The 19817-nt window shown below is 48.8% G+C and overlaps 1 protein-coding gene across 1 annotated transcript in view; it reads right to left on the bottom strand.

The window, feature by feature from the left end:
* The window catches only part of LOC119164636 (uncharacterized), a 221930-nt gene that overhangs the window by 162181 nt on the left and 39932 nt on the right, over positions 1-19817 (bottom strand). The gene's annotated exons all lie outside the window — the stretch shown is intronic.

The following is a 19817-nucleotide window of genomic DNA, read 5'->3' as shown; positions in this document are numbered from 1 at the left end:
TTCGAGAACATCGGCAGCTGACGCGCGCGCATGCGCCGTTGCGCTTCTCCCCCTTCTCGAACATTCGACAGCTGACAGTGCATGCGCCGTCGCGCTGTATATATACTCAAGGTCGGTGCTCGCTCGCTCAGTTGCCGCTTGTCGGTTGGTTTGTACGGCGCGTCGACGTCCGAGGTCGCAATGATCGACGTCCCTTCGACCAGCGCCGGCCAAAGTGTTGGCGGAACCGCAACCAAGTCGTCGTCCGAAGACAAGGCAGCGCGGAGAAGAGCTCGCGACGCCGAACGTAAACGTCGGCGTCGAGCGGAAGATTCTCAACTTAGAGAACGTGAAGCCGCTGAGAGACGTCAGCGTCGAGCAGCAGCACCGGATTCGGCCGCTTTGAAACGTAAGCGTCGACAAGAGGACCCGGACTTTCGAAAAGGGGAAGCCGAGTGCAAGCGTCGGCGACGAGAGGCCGATCCCGATGCTGCCCGCGAGCGCAAGCGCGCCGAGGTAGCGGCGTGGCGCGCCAAGCAGTATGCCACGCCCAACGCTCGCTTCAAGCGCGACTTCCTCGACCGAAGCTTCGGCCACACCTGCAAGGTGTGTGATCGTCTTTGGTTCGATAACAACTTAACTCGGATCGGCAACATTCAGAACAACTCCAAAGCGTTGTCGGTTCTTTGCGATACGTTTGGAAAGGGCACCGACTATGCCGACTACGTCGTGTGTGCCAAGTAAGTCGCACCTTAACACCCCGTTAACCAATTATATGCTCCGCATCCTCCTCAGTGTTCCCCCGAGGGAAGCTGCGGGCAATTTTTTTTTCTCTTCCTCGAAGATTCAGTGGAAATTTTATTGCCCGAGTGTTGTTTGGTAGAGTGGATTTTACGAGAGACTCGTACGTTCTGTTTAGACCTGCTAGAAGAAGATGCTTGCTTGACGTCTTGTGAATCAGACAGAGTTGGTTACTTTACTAACGGAAGTGGAAGCCGTAATAAATTCTCGGCCTTTAACATATGTGTTAAATGACGTGGATGAGCCATACCCCCTACCACCAGCAGATTTTCTCGTTGGAAGAAGACTGAGTACGCTACCACCTTACGACCTCAATATCAACACCGAGTCGACCAATGATCAAGAAGCTTTGGAGGAAGAGAGAAGAGGGTTCGCAAACTTACTGGTCTTGTTGGTTATAGGAGTACCCTAATGAACTCAGAAACTACATATTCAGGCAAGCAAAAATAAATCACTTATTTAAGAAAGGCAATGTATTTATACTCGGAGAAAAACAGCGTCCAAGGCAACTGTGAAGCTTGGTTCGCATAGAATAACTGATCGGTGGACGGGGTGGCACGCTTAGGACTTTCTCTTTACGCTTGCTCGACGGCACTGTGGTGAAGCGTCCTCGGCAGCTACTGTACCCATTGGGACTACCTAGCGTCATTTGTCTGCTCGGGAGACTGTTATGACTTTCTTTTCTTCAAACTTTGCCGCAGAAGAGGAGCCATCATCATTATTTAGCCTCCTCACGAGCTAACGCTAGCGCCGGCTCACACTTTTCATTTCTTGTTCAGTTGATATAAAGCTTTTAATATAGCAAGACGCGTCCTTTGATTGATGTTAGCCGCACCACAGTAGTAAGGTTCAGAGGTCCAACACCATTTATACACGCCTTACATAGTTGGCCGTTCTCAGAGCTCCATAAATTTAGCGAGATTTCGCCATCAGTAGCGAGATGGCGCGAGGAGATTGATTTGAGAACGCTTCCAGAGGTCGTCGCCCGGCGCGTTGCTTGCGCGCGCACGTGCACATGGCTTGGTCAAAATGCGTGAAGACGTTTTCTGGCATGGTCGGTCGCTGTCGCGCTTACCTCGACATTCAGGCGTTTTGTACCTCGTGTGCTTCCAACACAACTAGGTGTATACTCGGGTGCTTGTTTCTCTGTTTGAGCAGCGTGCTTTAAGTTTTGAGCAGTGGCGGGGACGCCACTGTCTCGGCAGCCGAGTAGGTCGTGCTCTACATGGGCTTTTGACGTTTTCGCGGGAATCTCCAGAAAGTCTAATCTTAGCGAACCAGTGGATTTTTGACGTCTCCAGAATTTTTAGAAAACCTACTTCGACGCAAGTCTGCCCAATTCAAGTCTTTTTTGGCATGTTTTCCGACCCGCCACGCCCCCGGCCTGTTAAGCGTAACGCGCTAAGTTGTGCTCGTTATTACTAGACGCAGCCTTGCCGCCCGCTTCACTGAGCGGTGAGCGCGCTCGCACGTTGCCGGTGGGCTATGAAGGTGATCGTCGTGGGCAAGGAAATTATCTCGCATAAGTTTGAAGCCAGCGAATGGCTTACGTAAGTCAACAAGAGCCGTGAAGCCCGTTCATCAAAAGGGGCCACCATATTCCAGGCTTCCGACACCCAGGGCAGACGATCCTCGTCCCATAAAACACCAAATACCACGAATGAGGGTACCGCAGTGACCGATCGTTCGCTCACATCACGCCTACGCGGGCGATGACTAGCCCTCAACTCGGGGGCTTCTAAGCAGCCTCGGCTGCCCAGCGTTGCCCTCAAGCTTATCGTCCGCCTCAAGGGAGGACTCCTGCTCTCCACGATTACCAACTTTCAACTGTTCGAAGTACCTTGCACTGCAGCAAACTTCGCCAAGGCCTCGATTAGTGGCGAATACCTAATTCAAGTAAATCCCAAACAGACCACATTTGACTATTGCACCCCGGCAGTCACACGAGCTTAATGGGTACTGCGACCTAAGGAATTGGTAATTGACGCCCGCAAATACGAAATTTTGGCGTACTGTGCAGCCTATGAAAGTCAAGGACGCGGTGTGATCCCAGGAGCTGACCTCCGCTTAGACCGCCGAGGTATCCAAGAAGAATTACAAGATCCTCGTATTCCTCCCATCAATGACATTGGCCGTCTGGAGAACACCACCACCATGCTGTTGATCTTCAAGGAACCTCGCGTCACCACGTGGATCTACGTCTGCAATATCCGTTACCGTTGCAACCTGTACAAGGAGAAGTTCGAAACCGGTGCAATGAACTAGGCCACAAAGCAGACGTGTGTGCCAGTACAGTGGTTGGGTGCCGGAACTGCGCCTTCGCCTACCCACCCAGTGATCACAAATGCGTCCTGACGTGCCACCTTTGCGGAAAACAGCATATCAACGGAGGCAGCCATTGTAAGAAAATCGACAGGACCCCATATATTATAAAGCGCGTCAATGGGAGGCCCTCAGGCAGGAGGAAGACTTTATGCAAGAAGATTAAACGACATAACGCCGGGTCACCCTTAAACGCCCCAGTTCCAGGGACTGTCCCCGCCCTGGTAGTACCCAACGCGAGCTAGGGACTGCTTTTCCTTGTTCCCACAATTTGGGGTTGACTCTTCTCACAAGTAATCGCGGCCATCGTCCCGCTCGAGGGCGCCTACCCCTGCTACTACTCCGTCAGGTCTACCGTCAGAAAAGCTACGTGGATCTGTGCGCCGGTACCAAAACTGCTGGCGGTGGCGCGCTGGTGTTTTCACCTTCGTTGGCGGCGCGTCAACGGCGCGGGGTCCATCAGATCGGCGGCGGCGTGGAGCCGAGGGGGGAGGGGGGCTACGATCTCGATTCAAGGGCTGTTGGGGTTAGAATATGATCTTTTAAATTTTAAAATGATAATCACTCTCTCCAAAAGCGCGAAGTAGTTAGCGTTGTAGAGCAGCATTTCTTAAAGGCATGTGTTCGGAAATTTTGATGGGTCACTTCCTGAGACACAGCAACTGGAAATACCGATGTTCAGCACCTTCATAAAATACAGTTCAACAAAATACACGTTTACGGAAATCTTTTTCTTAAATGCCCAGCATTGAGTCTGCGCAGATACCCATCCAGCTTAATCAACAAATTCACGATTTGCAGAAAAGCAAGAAGCAAACAGAAAACAAAAACGATTCTAAATTGATATAACGGACACAATATCTTGAGGTCAAATCACCGGGTACAGTGTGCACAAAATTGAGCGATGGCTATGGGTGCTCTAACAGACGCACCAGTGTGAAATTTATTAATGCAGGGGGTTGATCCGATTGCAAGTGCGCCAGTGTTCGAGAAGGGCTGCAGCGATAAAAAATTGCATGCGAAATAGGCGACAAACGCTAGTCAAAGTAACAAAGTATAAGCATTGTTGCTTTTTCATAAACAGATTCTAACATAACCATGTCATGTTGTGGCGAGGCGACGAAACATCCAACGCAATTATTCGAGTCTGATGAAAGTCCTATGCGCTGCCAGTCAGCATTCTTTTGTCGAGTTGCTTATAACGTGCGCCGAAAACAAAAATTTTCAAAAAGCTTGTTGCAGATTGTTTTGACGTGCGTGTGCCTTATTAAATTTGCTGTGAGATTTACACCAACTCTTTTAAACTAAGTACCACCTACTATACTTACTTCGTCATTGGTAGATGTAAAACGAAAAAGGTTGTTTCTTATTTGAAAAGGTTGTGAGTAGTTTTTTTAAAGTTTGCCAGGTTTCACTCCCATTACAAAATTAGGAAAAAAGCAGTAGTCAGCGCATCATGACCTTGGGTATTAAAGATGAGTCTAGAGATAACGCAATTGTCTGCATACATTCTAACTATAATTTGAGTATCCCCTATAATTTCTTCTCCGTAATTGATGTAAATTACAAAGAAAATCAAACAAGGCACCCAGCCTTGAGACCGGTTACTGATGAAATATTTATGTCAGATGACTTCACTTGGCTAAACGCAACAAAGATTGAGTGTGACAGCAAGTAATCTGATATCCAATCATCCAGCTTGTTGTTGCCAAATAATTGTTAAGAAGCAGAAAAATTATCATGTTCAGCCATATAAACAATCTTCGAATAAGCAACAAATACAAAATCAGCCTGTTTTCGGTTAATAAGGGGAGAAGCAATGTCGTGCGTAATATAACTGTGTAACGTAATATAACTGCGTCACAGTAGAATAGCCAGCACAAAAGCCGTGCTGTGATCGTGAATGTATATTGTGTGTATTCTACAATGTATTTGTTAATGATATGCTCCAAAGTACTGAGCGTGTAGACACCAAAAATATTGACACATGATTTGGTATTATTGGCTTGTTTCCGGACTTAAAAACAGGCATGACGTTTGCTAATATCCAGAGCAGAGAAACTGCTGCAGAGACTCTTCATTTTAAAAATATTACAGTATGAGAGTCGCCACATCACCCTGAATACCACTTGAAAAAACTTTTGGAATATGTGTGGGCCAAATTGTTTCGAAGCCTGAAGAGTAAGTTTTAGCATGCGTACTCTACAGGAGCTTAATTTAAACTTTGGAAAAGACGGCAGTTTGCTGCAGGCAGAAAATGAAAGAGTGATGCCATTATTGGTAGAAAACACAGATTTCAGGAAATTAATAACGGCATTTGCTAAAGCTTCAGGATTTGAGGTGGATTAGCCATCAATAATAAAAGATGAGGGAACAGACAATTTGGACTGAGGGACCTCCAGGTAACTACAAGAGAACTGCAAAACGTCGAAATCGGAAAAAGCAGAGTGGCAGAAACAGAGAGCAGAGACGTCTCTGCACTATGTCTCTGCCGCTGAGACGTCTCTGCACTATGTCTTTGCCGCTTTACTTTTTCCGATTTCGAAGTATTGCGGTTTTTTTTGTAATTACCTAAGTATGTACCAACTTTCCCAACAAGCGACCTCAAACCTGGGTAGATTTTGTCATAAATGTTGCGAAGGCACTGCTAGAGTATACATAGTAGTTCTTAGCCCCTTTCAATTTAGCTTCCAGTTTACTTAACGATTCAATAAATGAAAAAGCTTTATCATTACAGTTAGAGTTACAATTTTTACGTAAGTGCTTGCTGCGACGAGCGAGAAGAATTATATTTTAACGGCACCATGGATGTCTTGAATACCATTCGATATTTTTTGAGGCACATACTTTGATAGACATTCACGCACAATGCCAAACACTTGCGAACAAGTGCATCTGCATTGCAAAATTAGCTACAACATTCAAATTCTTCTAAAGATGGCACTAGGTTGTCCAGCCAGGAAGTGTCATAACTTTCGCAAAGTTTAAAACAGTTTGGGTCTCAGGTCTAAGAACACGCTAAGTTTGACGCGACTTCAACAGTTTTATGGTCAGAAAACCCTTCGACGACTTCACATTTTAGACCATGTGATAGGAGCCCGCTGCCCCGTAACGAACTTAGGCTGGGGGTGACAATTCCTTGCCCAACGGCAAAATGCTGATGTAAGGAAAGACGGCTGCTCCAGGGAAAAGAGCAGTGTTTGTGCAGTCATATAGCGCGTAGAAGGGTACACGAACCGCACGCTGATGCCTGCTGAAGTCGCGCGTGTTAGCCCTCACGACCTTGCCGTTATAATGAAAGTTTGCATTTGAAAACCGAGCCACGCGGCCTCCTACCCCAGTATCTCTTCATACTCATGTGTCCATCAAAATATTATTGACAACATTTCTTTTCTGGTCGAGGAACTATGCCCGAGAGGCATTGCACGCGGAGTGATGTTACCGCATATGCTCCTCGTGTAATGGAGATGAGATACTTGTTTCATCAGCGTGTGTTCCTCGCTAGCGCTCACGAGATGTTACCCGCGGAAACAGCATACAGTGTGTTACGAAAAGTCATGGATTTAGACTTTATGCGGAACATGACAGCAACAGTAAAAGCTTGTAGAGGGTGCGCATTTAAGTGTTCTCGCAATAAAACGACACACACACACACACACACACACACACACACACACACACACACACACACACACACACACACACACACACACACACACACATATATATATATATATATATATATATATATATATATATAAATATATATAATATATATATATAATATATATATATATATATATATTGTAGTGAAGATGAATGCTACTCAGAAAGGCAGAGGGTATCGCTCAGTCTGTGAAGACGACGTTTGGTTGGCTCAGCAGACAGGCTGGTTCCGCCATTACCATTTCACTTGTCGTGACCGGTCTCCTGTTATTTAAAAAAGTGCCGCTCTAAAACGCCTCATTTTAATTGGTGGAAGTGCTGGGTAACGCATAATCCTGGAATTGCGAAACCGTACGTTGACTCAAGTTGCTCCAATGTCCACGGACGGCAATCAGCAGGCGGCCGCCTCGGCTCCAACTACTGCAGCTTTTGTCTGTCTCGGCTCCTTTCGGCAACGCGATTCACCTAACTTCAGTGGAACCGATGACAAGGACGTGGAAGACTGGCTCGGCGAATACGACCAGATGAGCAAGCACAACAAGTGGGACGATGTGCACAAGCCTACCATCGTACAATTTTATTTGACCGACGTCGCCAGTCTGTGCTACCGTAATCACGAGAGAGACCTTCCCACCTGGTCGGCTTTCCGAACAGCGTTTGCGGACTTGTTTGGCCATCCAGTGCTTCGCAAACTATGGGCCGAACAGCGCTTGTGTACTTGGCTCAGCAGAATGGTGAAAATTACACCAGTTATATCGAAGATATGGTCGACCTTTGCCGGCGTGTCAACTCGGCCATGACCGAAGCCGAGAAGATCAAAGAGGTCTTGAAAGGCGTCGCTGACGACGCATTTCAGATGCTTGTCGCCAAGAGCCCGCAAATGGTAGCGGAATATATCCAACTTTGTCAGAGCTATGACGAGCTTTGTAAACAGCGTGATACCATTCGTCGGGCCAGCGCGCTATGTGCAACAATCTCCGCTTTAACGTCACCTGGCATTGCTGAAGACCACACCTCTTTACTTCTCGAGATCAAGCAATTTGTACGAGAAGGGGTCGCATGCCAGTTGTCACTAGTGCCTTATACCTCCGAAGGTGCCCCATATATTTTAGCGCCACCAATACAGCTAGTCGTCCAGGAGCAAATGCCCGAGGCACTACCAACAGCTCACGCACCACCTGTGGCTGCTCCACTGACCAATGCCGAAGCACTGAACGAAACCCGACGGCCGTCTGTCGCGAACGTCCATGTTTCTTTGTCGCGAACGCCTACGTCCACGCGTCCCTTTGTCGTACAGACTGAGCCTATGCACCAGGCTGCCCGTCCGTTCTCCCGACCACCACACAACCACGCTTTCAGAACCCTTGGTGCACTCAAGACAAGCACCCCATATGCTTCGCCTGCGGAATTGCGGGTCACGTGGTGCGGTTTTGTCGACGGCGCGAGTTTTTCCTGCGTGACGACGTCCGGCCCAACACTTATGATTTCCCACCACGACCTGAGCCTACTGTATCTGGCACGCCTGCCATCATGGACCTAACCAGAACTTCAACAGACACCGGTCGCCTTCACCTCCACATCGTTCCCTTTCCCATATGCTACGTCGACCTCGCCCTGTCTCTGAAGAAAACTAGGAGCCGCAGTTCCGGGGGCAAGAACTGCGGATCTTTCGAACTCCACAAGACCTTGTTTTTCGCCGTCCAACGTCGTTGCTGTCTCCGTTGAAAGTATACCTGTTTATGCATTGGTCGATACTGGCACCGCAGTGTCTGTAATGACTGAGAAACTTTGCCGTCGACTAAAAAAAGTAACAATGCCTCTTCACGACTTTCTTTTCAGCACTGCAAGCAAGCAACAAATTCGCCCTTTTGCTGCATGCACAGCACGTGTCGTTATTGCTGACGTTATTTATGCCGTCTAGTTTGTAGTTTCCATCACATTATATTAGGCCGGTCCTTTCTCTGCACTCGTCATGCCGTCACCAACTATGCTAGCGCCGAAGTGTTCTCGCCGTTATGTGACGCTGCTTCACTCGACTCGCCCCTTTCACCTGCGAAAGTTTTCGTTGCTGCCGACACTTCAATACCCCCGTTCTCATCCGGCCTAGTTCCGCTTTCCTGTGACGTCTCTAATGGCTGAACTGTTCTTTTTACGCCTTTTGAAACCGCTGTCCACCGCAAGTGCTTCCTGATCCCTTTCGCCGTTCTGAACATTAACGATGGATCAAGTGCAATTTATGTTTCAAATCCGTTTCCTTCGCCTTTCAAGCTACTGTGCGGAGAGTGCTTGGGCTTTACCGATGACATCGATCACTCGAGTGCACGTGTAGTTCCTGAACACTCGACTACGCTACCTATTGACGCTGTTGATTGCTCCGCGCCACCTTCTTCCCAACCATTCACCCACGCAAATTCGCGCTGCATAGGCACCAACCTTACGGCTCAGCTGCGTGCCGACATTATCGCCCTCCTCGAGTGCTTCCGCACCAGCTTCGACCACCAGCAACTGACTTTGGGCTGTGCTTCCAGAGTGTTTCACCAAATCTACACTGGCCTTCACGCTCCTTTACGTCAGCATCCGTATCGGGTATTGGCATCTGAGCGTCGTATAATCGCGGAACAAGTTGATGACATATTGAAGCACGGCGTTATTGAGCCCTCAACATTAGATCTCATTATATTGTGTGAAACACGAAAAACGAGCCCTTAAGTAAACACTTGTTTCCTATATATATATATATATATATATATATATATATATATATATATATATATATATATATATATATATATATATATATATATATATATATATATATATATATATATATATATTGTGGGCATTATTCATGCGCGTCATTTTATCATATGTACATACTCATCATCATCAGCCTGACCTGTGTTGTGGGGCAGAGGCTCGGCAAGTAAAAGAAGTGTCCGCAGCAAAAACGTTGCCTTACAAGTGGTGGAGAGTGCTTCCCGGTCCCCTGGTCCTCTCTCTGCAGGGCTTTTTCGTTATCGTCGACTACCAACCATCCCTGGAGCTCCGGTCGGGTCGCCGTCTGCGCAGTCAGCCCACGGTCATGTCGCAAGACGAGCACAACAACACGGCTCCATCCACCATGCCTGCACCCCTGGGCATGTCTTCTTGAACTGTCCACGCCCCTCAAAAAGATCCACCGATGTTCGCCGGCCTTCGCGGTGAAGACGTTGAAGACTGGTTGGATGAGTACGACCGTGTGAGTGCGCTTAACTATTGGCATGATTTTGTGAAGCTGCCCCGCGTACCGTTCTATCTGACGGGGGTCGCTAAGACATGGTTTCTCAATCATCAGCTGGATTTCCCCGACTGGCCTACCTTTAAGCAGCAGCTCCGTCAGATATTTTCCAACCTTTGTGTTCGTGCAGACATCGCTAAACGGAAGCTTGCTGAACGTGTCCAGCACTCCGGCGAGTCCTATACTTCGTACATTGATGATGTCCTCGCCCTATGCCGTCATGTCGACAGCTCGATGGCGGAACATGACCGCGTTCGCCACCTGCTCAAGGGCATAGGCGCCGTCGCATTTAACACTTTGGCGGCAAAGAACCCCACCACGGTCGCGGATATCATCAGTACGTGTCAGCGACTCGACGACCTTCAACTTATACGTTTACAACCTGACACAGGAGATCTCAGGCCAACGCACGACTATGAGCTCCGTGCGTTGATACGGTCCATGATCCGCGAGAAGCTGCATTTCCAGGCCACATCGTCGTCTTTTGAGCTCCGCATTACACCTTCTGCAGGCAGCCTCCGCAACATCGTCAGGGAGGAACTGGCATCCATGATGTGTGAGCAAGTCCCTAGCTCGCATACTACTCCAAAGCCGACATACGCTCAGGTGGTTGCAGCGTCACCTTCTCAGCAATCGTCACAGTATGTGTCAACTACGCAGCCCTCCCTAAATGTCCTCGCCCCAAGGGCAACTCCTCCTTCTTTCCATGCCTGGCATCCATCTCGACCGATTTGCTATTAATGCGGAATACGTGGCCACGTCTCACGGTTCTGTCGTCGACGTCAACAAGATGAAAGGCGTGGCTATGGTGACTTCGAGAGGGATGAGTTCGCCCCTGCTCCACAACATCGCCACCCATATCAACTGTACCAACGCCGCTCACCATCTCCACAGCACTTCGACGCAGCCAGTACATTCCGCTCCTCACGCCGTCGTTCCACGTCACCTATGCGCCGTTCCTTGTCACCACTTCGTCCGGCTACCACGGCGTCTGATCACCGCCCGGAAAACTAAACAGTGCAGCTTCAGGAGGGAAAGCTGCATTTGGCGGACTGCATTGAACTCCTCCGGAACGCCCTTCAAATGTACTTTCAGTGTGTGTTGAGGGTATATGGACTCAAGCCTTGGTGGACACAGGTGCATCGCTCTCAGTTATTAGTGTGGATTTGTGTTCCCGTTTGCGCAAAGTGAAGACACCGTATGATGGCCCTCCCCTTCGCTGTGCTAATGCGGTTTTGTGCAGCCTTCTGGTGTTTGCACAGCACGAGTTTTTATTGAGGGCATCCTTCACCATATACAGTTCCTTGTTCTGTCATCGTGTACTAATGCGCTCATTTTAGGGTGGGACTTTCTCTACTCAGCTTCAGCCGTGATATCTTGCCGTCAGAGGATCATTCGTATGTCAGATACAGCGCTTTCGTCCGATAAAGATGCTCAAAGCCAGCGCTTCGTCACCGCTGATGACTGTTTTATTCCTCCAGGCAATGAGCATATCCTGACCCTGACATCAGATAAGATCAGTACTGGTATTACTCCAGGCAATGAGAATATCCTGACCCTGACATCAAATAAGATGAGTACTGGTGATGTGTTCCTAGCACCGTGTGGACGCAACATCTCTGGTGGGCTTCCCATCGCTCCTAGCCTGGTGCGCTTTCATGATGGCAGAGCATTAGTTACGTATATATATATATATATATATATATATATATATATATTGTGAGACGACGTCAGGTACGAAGGAGCGACCGTTTTATTGTCAACCCAGACGCGCGAGTCAGCAACCGAACAAGCAGCGAGCCGCTACGATGATGATGATCACGGTGCTTTGTATGCGCAGGTGAAAGTGAAAATGATGAGCAACACAATCAGCGCTCACACTATTTCCCCCCTACACGAAAGCGGTCTGCAAGACGTTCATTTAGTAAGTGTATGAGCGCTGGATATAAGGTTTCAGGCGAGACACATGGACGATCTCGGTCCCGCGACGACGGCGATCAGAAGCCGAAGTAACCGGCGCGACGCGATAATTTACGGCCGATGTTCGTTCAAGCACGGTGTAAGGACCCAGGTATCTGTGAATGAATTTTTCACAGAGGCCGGGTGTGCGAACAGGTGTCCAGAGGAGCACTTCGTCGCCTGGGTAGAATGACACAACTCGACGTGTCGCATCACAACGAACTTTTCGCTGGGTCTGAATGGTAGAGGTGTTGGCGCGGGCGATTGTGCGGCAGTGGTTGACACGGGCAGCGAATTCTTCCGGAAGGGACGCAGATGGGACAGAAGGCGTGGACAAAAAGCTGGTGTCTAGAACAAAAGATGGTGCACGGCCATACACAAGAAAAAACGGGCTGTAACTTGTAGTGCGTTGTATGGCAGTGTTATAGGCAAACGTGACGAAAGGTAGTATTGTGTCCCAGTTCTTGTGATCGGGTTGGACATACATAGAGATCATGTCTGACAAAGTTCTATGAAAACGCTCAGTAAGACCATTGGTTTGCGGATGATATGCCGAGGTGGTCTTATGGATTGTGTCAGAGGCCTGTAAAACTTCAGCGAGCACACGAGAAAGAAATGTCTTGCCACGGTCACTCAGGAGAACACGAGGGGCGCCGTGGCGCAGGATAATGGCACGCAGAACAAAGTCGGCTACTTCGCTGGCAGCTCCAGTAGGAAGAGCTGCCGTCTCAGCGTAGCGAGTAAGATGGTCTACGGCAGTAACAATCCAGCGGTGACCGGCGGCGGTAAGCGGAAGGGGTCCGTATAAGTCTATGCCGACGAACTCGAAGGGAGCGGATGGGCACGGTAGAGGCTGTAGAGGGCCGGCGGGAAGAGATGTCGAACGTTTTCGGTGTTGACATGATGAACAGGAAGTGACGTACCTGGAAACACTAGTGGAGAGGCCAGGCCAGAAGCAGCGAGTCTTAATGCGATCGTAGGTTTTATGAAAACCCAAGTGGCCAGCCGTCGGGTCGTCATGAAAGGCTTCTAAGACTTGGAGTCGAAGTGAGCGAGGTATGACCGGGACCCATCGGCTACCGAGAGGATGGTAAGTTTGTCGAAGTAGCGTTCCGTCATGAAGTTTGAAACGCGTGAGTTGTCGTCGCAAGCGGCTGTTGGGAGCACGAGATGAGCCGGTGAGCCGATCGATGATTGTACGGCAGTATGTGTCTGCACGTTGGAGCGAGGTGAGGTCTGCGGATTGAAGGAAGTCATCCGGTGCAGTGGGCTCGATGGGACTAAGACTGGTCATCTGCGTGGTCTCTTGGCTGGGAGGTGCTGCGCAGCAGGTAGATGCGTCATGATTTTGCAACAGCGGACAGCGTGACAAAGCGTCGGCATCTTGGTGTTTGCGGCCCGACCGGTATGTGACACTGTAGTCATACTCCTGCAGTCGGAGCACCCAACGACCGAGGCGTCCTGACAAGTTTTTTAATGATGACAACCAACAGAGCGCATGATGATCCGTGACGATCGTGAAGCGGCGGCCATACAAATAGGGGCGAAATTTTTGCACGGACCATACGATAGCGAGACATTCCTGTTCAGTGATGCTGTAATTGCGTTCCGCTGGGGAGAGAGTACGGCTCGCGTAAGCCACGACTTGCTCTTGTGAAGCCTGGTCACGCTGCAGCAGAACAGCGCCGATTCCGTGCCCACTTGCGTCAGTGTGTAATATAGTAGGGGCTGTGGGATCAAAATGGCGAAGAACTGGCCCTGACGTGAGGCATCGCTTCAGGGTCTGGAAAGCAGCTTCACAGTCATCTGTCCAAAGAAATGATGCACTTGTGGTCAGGAGTTTGTGAAGAGGAGCCGCGATAGTGGCAAAATCACGGACAAAACGGCGGAAGTAAGAGGCTAAGCCGAGGAAGCTGCGAAGGTCTTTGAGCGTGGTGGGCTTAGGAAAGTGCAGCACAGCGGCCACTTTGTCGGGATCAGGTTCGATGCCAAGCTTGCTGACAACGTGGCCTAACACTTTGATGCTGCGGCTCGCAAACCGACACTTCTTGGTATTTAGCTGGAGACCGGCTTTGGCTAGACATGTGAGCACCTCGTCTAGACGTTCTAGGTGTTGCGAGAAGCTGGATGAAAAGATGACGATGTCATCCAGGTAACAAAGACAGGTCTTCCATTTTAGGCCACGCAGCACCGTATCGATCATCCGCTCAAATGTGGCTGGGGCATTGCAGAGCCCAAAAGGCATCACATTGAATTCGAAGAGACCATCAGGAGTAGCAAACGCTGTCTTCTCTTTATCAGACTCATGCATCGGGATCTGCCAATACCCAGATCGTAGGTCGAGACTTGAGAAATATTCTGCACCCTGTAAGGTGTCAAGTGCATCGTCAATTCGAGGCATAGGATATACATCCTTGCGCGTAATTTTGTTTAGTGCCCTGTAATCAACGCAAAATCGCACTGATCCGTCCCTTTTCTTAACTAGGACAACAGGAGAAGACCAAGGGCTTGTGGAAGGTCTGATAACGTTACGTGCGAGCATGTCATTGACTTGTTCCTCGATGACCTTGCGTTCTGAAGACGACACGCGGTAAGGGCGACGGCGGATAATACGAGAACCGTCTGTGGCGATGTGATGAGAGGTCACCGTAGTTTGACCTAAGCCATCCGAACAAACGTCAAAACAAGTCTTGTGTTTTGTTAAAAGGGCCATTAAGTCATTAGTTTGCGTTGGAGTGAGATATGGACTCAAAGTGGCTTTAAGCGCATTAGATGAGCCTCCTGGTGGCGTACACTTAGCGACTGACGGCGGAGACGATACAGTGACGACACATACCGGTGCTATGTCGATAAGGCTGGCAACAGTGGACCCCTCTGGCAGTAGTTGTGGCTCTGTTGTCGTGTTGTAGGCGGTGAGACTGGCATGACCACGCGAAAACCGCACTAGACAACATGCGATGGCGATTCCTCGGAAAATGCAGCGCTGATCGGGGACAACCACTGCGTCACCGTCAATGGTATCGCTGGATCTAATGGTGAGGATACGTTCTTGGGCCGGGGGCAGTACAAAGTCTGCAGCTGCAACAAGGTGAGGCGACGAAAAATCGTAAGCACTAGAATTTTCAGTGTCCGTAATGCGAATAACGGGCGGACCACACGAAATGACAGCGGAAGCGGCTGACAGGAAGTCCCAGCCCAATATAATCGGATGAGCACATGAAGAAAGCACAGCCAATTGTATATGGTGACGAATTCCGTCGATCAGAACACGAACAGTGCATTGTCCAATAGGGTAAATTCTATTTTCATTAGCACCACATAACACCGGACCAACATATGGAGTTTGCACTTTTCGTAGACGATGACATAGTTCGCGATCAATGACCGAAATGGCTGCTCCAGTGTCCACGAGTGCGTCAACCGAAATGCCTTCTACACAAACAGTTAGTAAATTTGCAGGGCGCGCAGGAGGAATTGGGACACTTCGACGACAGGCAGTTTCTCCTCCAAAAACTGCAGCTGCTAGTTTTCCGAGTGGCTGTCGAGGGGCATCAGGGCAGAACGTAAAGGCGAAGTAGTACGGCGGAAGGGCGATGGTGAACGACGGCGGGGTGAGCGGGAAGAACGAGGTTCACCGTGGGACAAAGGAGGCGAAGGCGAACGTCGTGACGAGGGAATGTAGGTTCCTGGAACGTAGGGGTCAGACCTCGCAGCCCGGTCACTCTCGTACGAAGAATAACCTCGTCGTTCATCTTGCTGGCGCCGACGGCAAAAGCGGGAGATATGTCCTCTTATGCCACAGTAGTAACAGACGGGGCGCGTAGGGCGCCAGGCAGGGAAGTGTGGTTGTGGTGGTGCCTTGGCTGCCATCGCGGCCAAATGGTCGTATACGACGTCCGTAGTTACAGGTGGAGTAGGTGGAGGAGGCCGTGACACGACTTCGGCATACGTAGGCACATGTAAGGGCACAGGAGGCGGGGCACGTGCGACGGTCATCGACGCCAATTCGTCCTTTATAATTTCCCGCAGGTTAGGAGGGGGTGAGCGGGCAGGTGAAGTCGGTGCGCTGGCAGGAACAAGGCTGTGAAGTTCCTCTCTCACTATGGTGCGAATTAGAGCTCGCAGCTCATGCTCGCCAGTAAGACGAGTGTCATAGGAGGCGTGTGGAAGGCGCATTGAGTAAAGTGCGTCCAGGCGCTGGCAGGTGGTAATAATGTCCTGAACTGTTGTCGGGCTCTGCATGACAAGAGCATTAAAGGCGACGGAGTTGATGCCTTTCATTACTTGCCGAATACGATCGGCCTCCGGCATGTCCTTTTGGGCGCGGCGGCAGAGGGCCAGAACGTCTTCAATGTACGATGTGTACGATTCGTCAGGCCCCTGGATGCGGGTAGCGAGCTTCTGTTTAGCTACCTCAGAGCGTCCTGTAGAAGTGCCGAATATTTGACGCAGCTGCACCGTGAATGCTGACCAATCAGGAAAGTCGCGTTCGTGGTTATGATACCACGTCTTAGCAACCTCCTTCAGATAAAAGGGTACATAGCGCAGCTTATGTGCCTCATCCCAGTAATTGCAAGCACTGGTACGGTCGTAACTGTCCAGCCATTCTTCTACGTCCTCACCGCGAAGGCCAGAAAACACTGGAGGGTCTCGTTGCGAGGTACTCACGGTGTGGTGAGGCCCAGCAGGCTGAGCGGGTGGTGCGAAGAAGGCGGTAGGGGGTGGGTCGTTTTGCGCCATCACTGTTGGCAAGCACAGCCGTCGACCTGATCGGAGCTCCAGGGGTGACCGGTAGTGCACGAGGACTTGGGAATCACAGCACGCTCCACCACTTGTGAGACGACGTCAGGTACGAAGGAGCGACCGTTTTATTGTCAACCCAGACGCGCGAGTCAGCAACCGAACAAGCAGCGAGCCGCTACGATGATGATGATCACGGTGCTTTGTATGCGCAGGTGAAAGTGAAAATGATGAGCAACACAATCAGCGCTCACAATATATATATATATATATATATATATATATATATATATATATATATATATATATATATATATATATATATATATATATATATATATATATATATATATATATATATATCGAGAGAGAGAGAGAGAGAGAGAAAGTGTATGCGTGTATACCTAAGGTCACGTTTTTTCGTGTCTTGACACAATAATAATGATATCTAACAGACAATTCCTGCTCACGGCGAGCTATTTTTTCACCCACTTTTATTTCTTTTTATTTACATTACATTGCTTGTAGTCACTTCCCAGATACATTACTTAGAATTATTGTCTGTTAGATCTCACTAATATTGTGTCAAAACACGTAAAAACGAGCCCTTTGGTATAGACTTCTTTCCTTTATTCATTAACGAGGGTCTCGTACTGGCAGACTTGGTGCCGTTAGGTTGTATACGAATGACTATTGGTCAGCTTCCCGCCCATAATTAGTTCACGTGCTACTTGACGCCACACAGGCTCATAAAAGGGTGTTTCACACTCACTGTCATGGCTACACATGGCGCTGACTGACACTTCCACATTTAAAGTCACATATAAACCCAATAAATTGGCTGGGGGGAAAGCCGCCGTGATAGTTCAGTGATTAGAGCATCGAGCGAGTTATTTGAAGGTCGTAGGTTTGATTCCTGCTCACGGGGTGTTATTTTTTCACCCACATTTCTTTATATTTACACTACATTGCTTCTAATGAATTCCCCGATACAATCCTTGGCATTACTGTCCGTTAGAACTCATTAATATTGTGTAAAAGACGTAAAAACGGGCTCTTTGGTATACACTTCTGTCTTTTATATATATATATATATAGAAATCGGCTTGAGTGGACAAAAGTACGAAAACATTTATTAATCCTACGTTTTCGTACGTTTGTCCGCTCAAGCCAATTTCTATATATATATATATATATATATATATATATATATATATAAAGGAAAGACGTGTATACCAAAGAGCCCGTTTTTGCGTGTTTTACACAATATTAATGAGTTCTAAAACAATGCTAAGGATTGTATCGGGGAAGTCATTAGAAGCAATGTAGTGTAAATATGAAGAAAAAAATGTGGGTGAAAAAATTCCTTGCCGTGAGCAGGTATCGAACATGATATATATATATATATATATATATATATATATATATATATATATATATATATGAGATCTAACAGACAGTTATGCCAAGGAATGTACAGGGGAAGTTATTAGAGCCAATGGAATGTAGATAAGAAGGAAGAAAAGTGGATGAAAAAATAACCAGCCGTGAGCAGGCTGGTTATTTTCTGCTCACGGCTGGTTATTTTTTCATCCACTTTTCTTTCTTCTTATTTACATTCCATTGGTTCTAATAACTTCCCCTGTACATTCCTTGGCATTTTCGTCTGTTAGATCTCATTAATATTGTGTTAAAACACGGAAAAACGAGCCCTTAGGTATACAGTTCTTTCCCTTATTCCATTATACATATATATATGACATGTATATATATATATATATATATATATATATATATATATATATATATATATATATATATATATATATATATATATATATATTGTAGCGAAGCCTCCGAACGCTGAAATGGGTCGAACTCTTGAGTACCTTCTAGTGGGGCTACCCAACAAGGACGCCGCTCGCGCTGAGAGCCCGTGCTTGGCTGTGACTGTCGCCATTATATATTCTCGCTCGTTGCCGGCTAGTAAACGCCTTAACAATTTGGTGGAGAGTGCTGCGATCCCTGTCTATGCCTTTGGAGCTACGATCACGTACCCTGCCATCTACTATGTACCACGACGCTTCTCAGCAAACGCCTCCTCCGATGCCACCCCCTTGTCCCGGTGTCCCCAGAATCCGCGATCCACCCATCTTCACCGGCGCTGATGGCACTGACGTGGAGGACTGGCTCGCTATTTACGAGCGCGTGAGCGTCCCCAACAAATGGGACGAGGACGGCAAGCTGACCAACTTGGTATTCTACCTTACGGGTGTTGCCAGTTTGTGGTATAACAACCACGCGTCCGATTTCGCCACCTGGTCCGATTTCAAGACCGCAATCATCAACGTCTTCGGCCGCCCTGCTGTTCGCAAGCTGCAAGCCGAGCAGCGCTTGCGTGAACGTGCTCAGGAGGCTGGTGAGTCATTCACGAGCTATATTGAAGACGTCCTGGACCTATCCAACAAATCTAATCCCACCATGTCCGAGTCTGACAAGATCCGGAACATCATGAAAGGCATTGATGATGATGCCTTCACGATGCTTCTCGCCAAAAACCCCGGCACAGTGGCTGAGGTCATCACACTGTGCCAGAGCTACGAGGAGCTCCGCCGGCAGCGTTCGATGACCCGACGCTCCCCACCACGAGCTGCAACGCTTGCTGGCTTGGAGGCCAGTTGTGACCAAGTGGCGTTGATGGCAGAACTAAAGTCCTTCATCCGTGAGGAAATCGCACGTCAGTTCTCACTCCTGCCCTTCGCCCACCAACCGACTGTGCAACAATCGCCTACTACACTTCTCCCTCCCATCCGTCGAGCGATTGAACAGGAAATAGCGGAGGTAATGCCTGCGTACCACCCCCCACAGCCTCCGGCTCCTGCGCCCCTGAGCTACGCGCAAGTGGTCGCCAGGCCGCCCCAAGTCGTTCCAGCAACCGCCCCTCTGACTTACGCCGAAGCTGCTGCTCGACCTCCGTCCTTTGCAGCGGGTGTGCCCGCTACGTATGTTGATGTAACCCCTCAGCCTCAGCTTCAGTCCACCATGCAGCCACCGTTCCGTCCATCAGCCCTTG

This window comes from Rhipicephalus microplus, chromosome 9 (assembly GCF_043290135.1).
Source record: "Rhipicephalus microplus isolate Deutch F79 chromosome 9, USDA_Rmic, whole genome shotgun sequence".
Lineage (NCBI taxonomy): Eukaryota > Metazoa > Arthropoda > Arachnida > Ixodida > Ixodidae > Rhipicephalus > Rhipicephalus microplus.
Note: the sequence above shows the minus strand (reverse complement) of the source record. Positions and strands in the feature narration are given on the sequence as shown.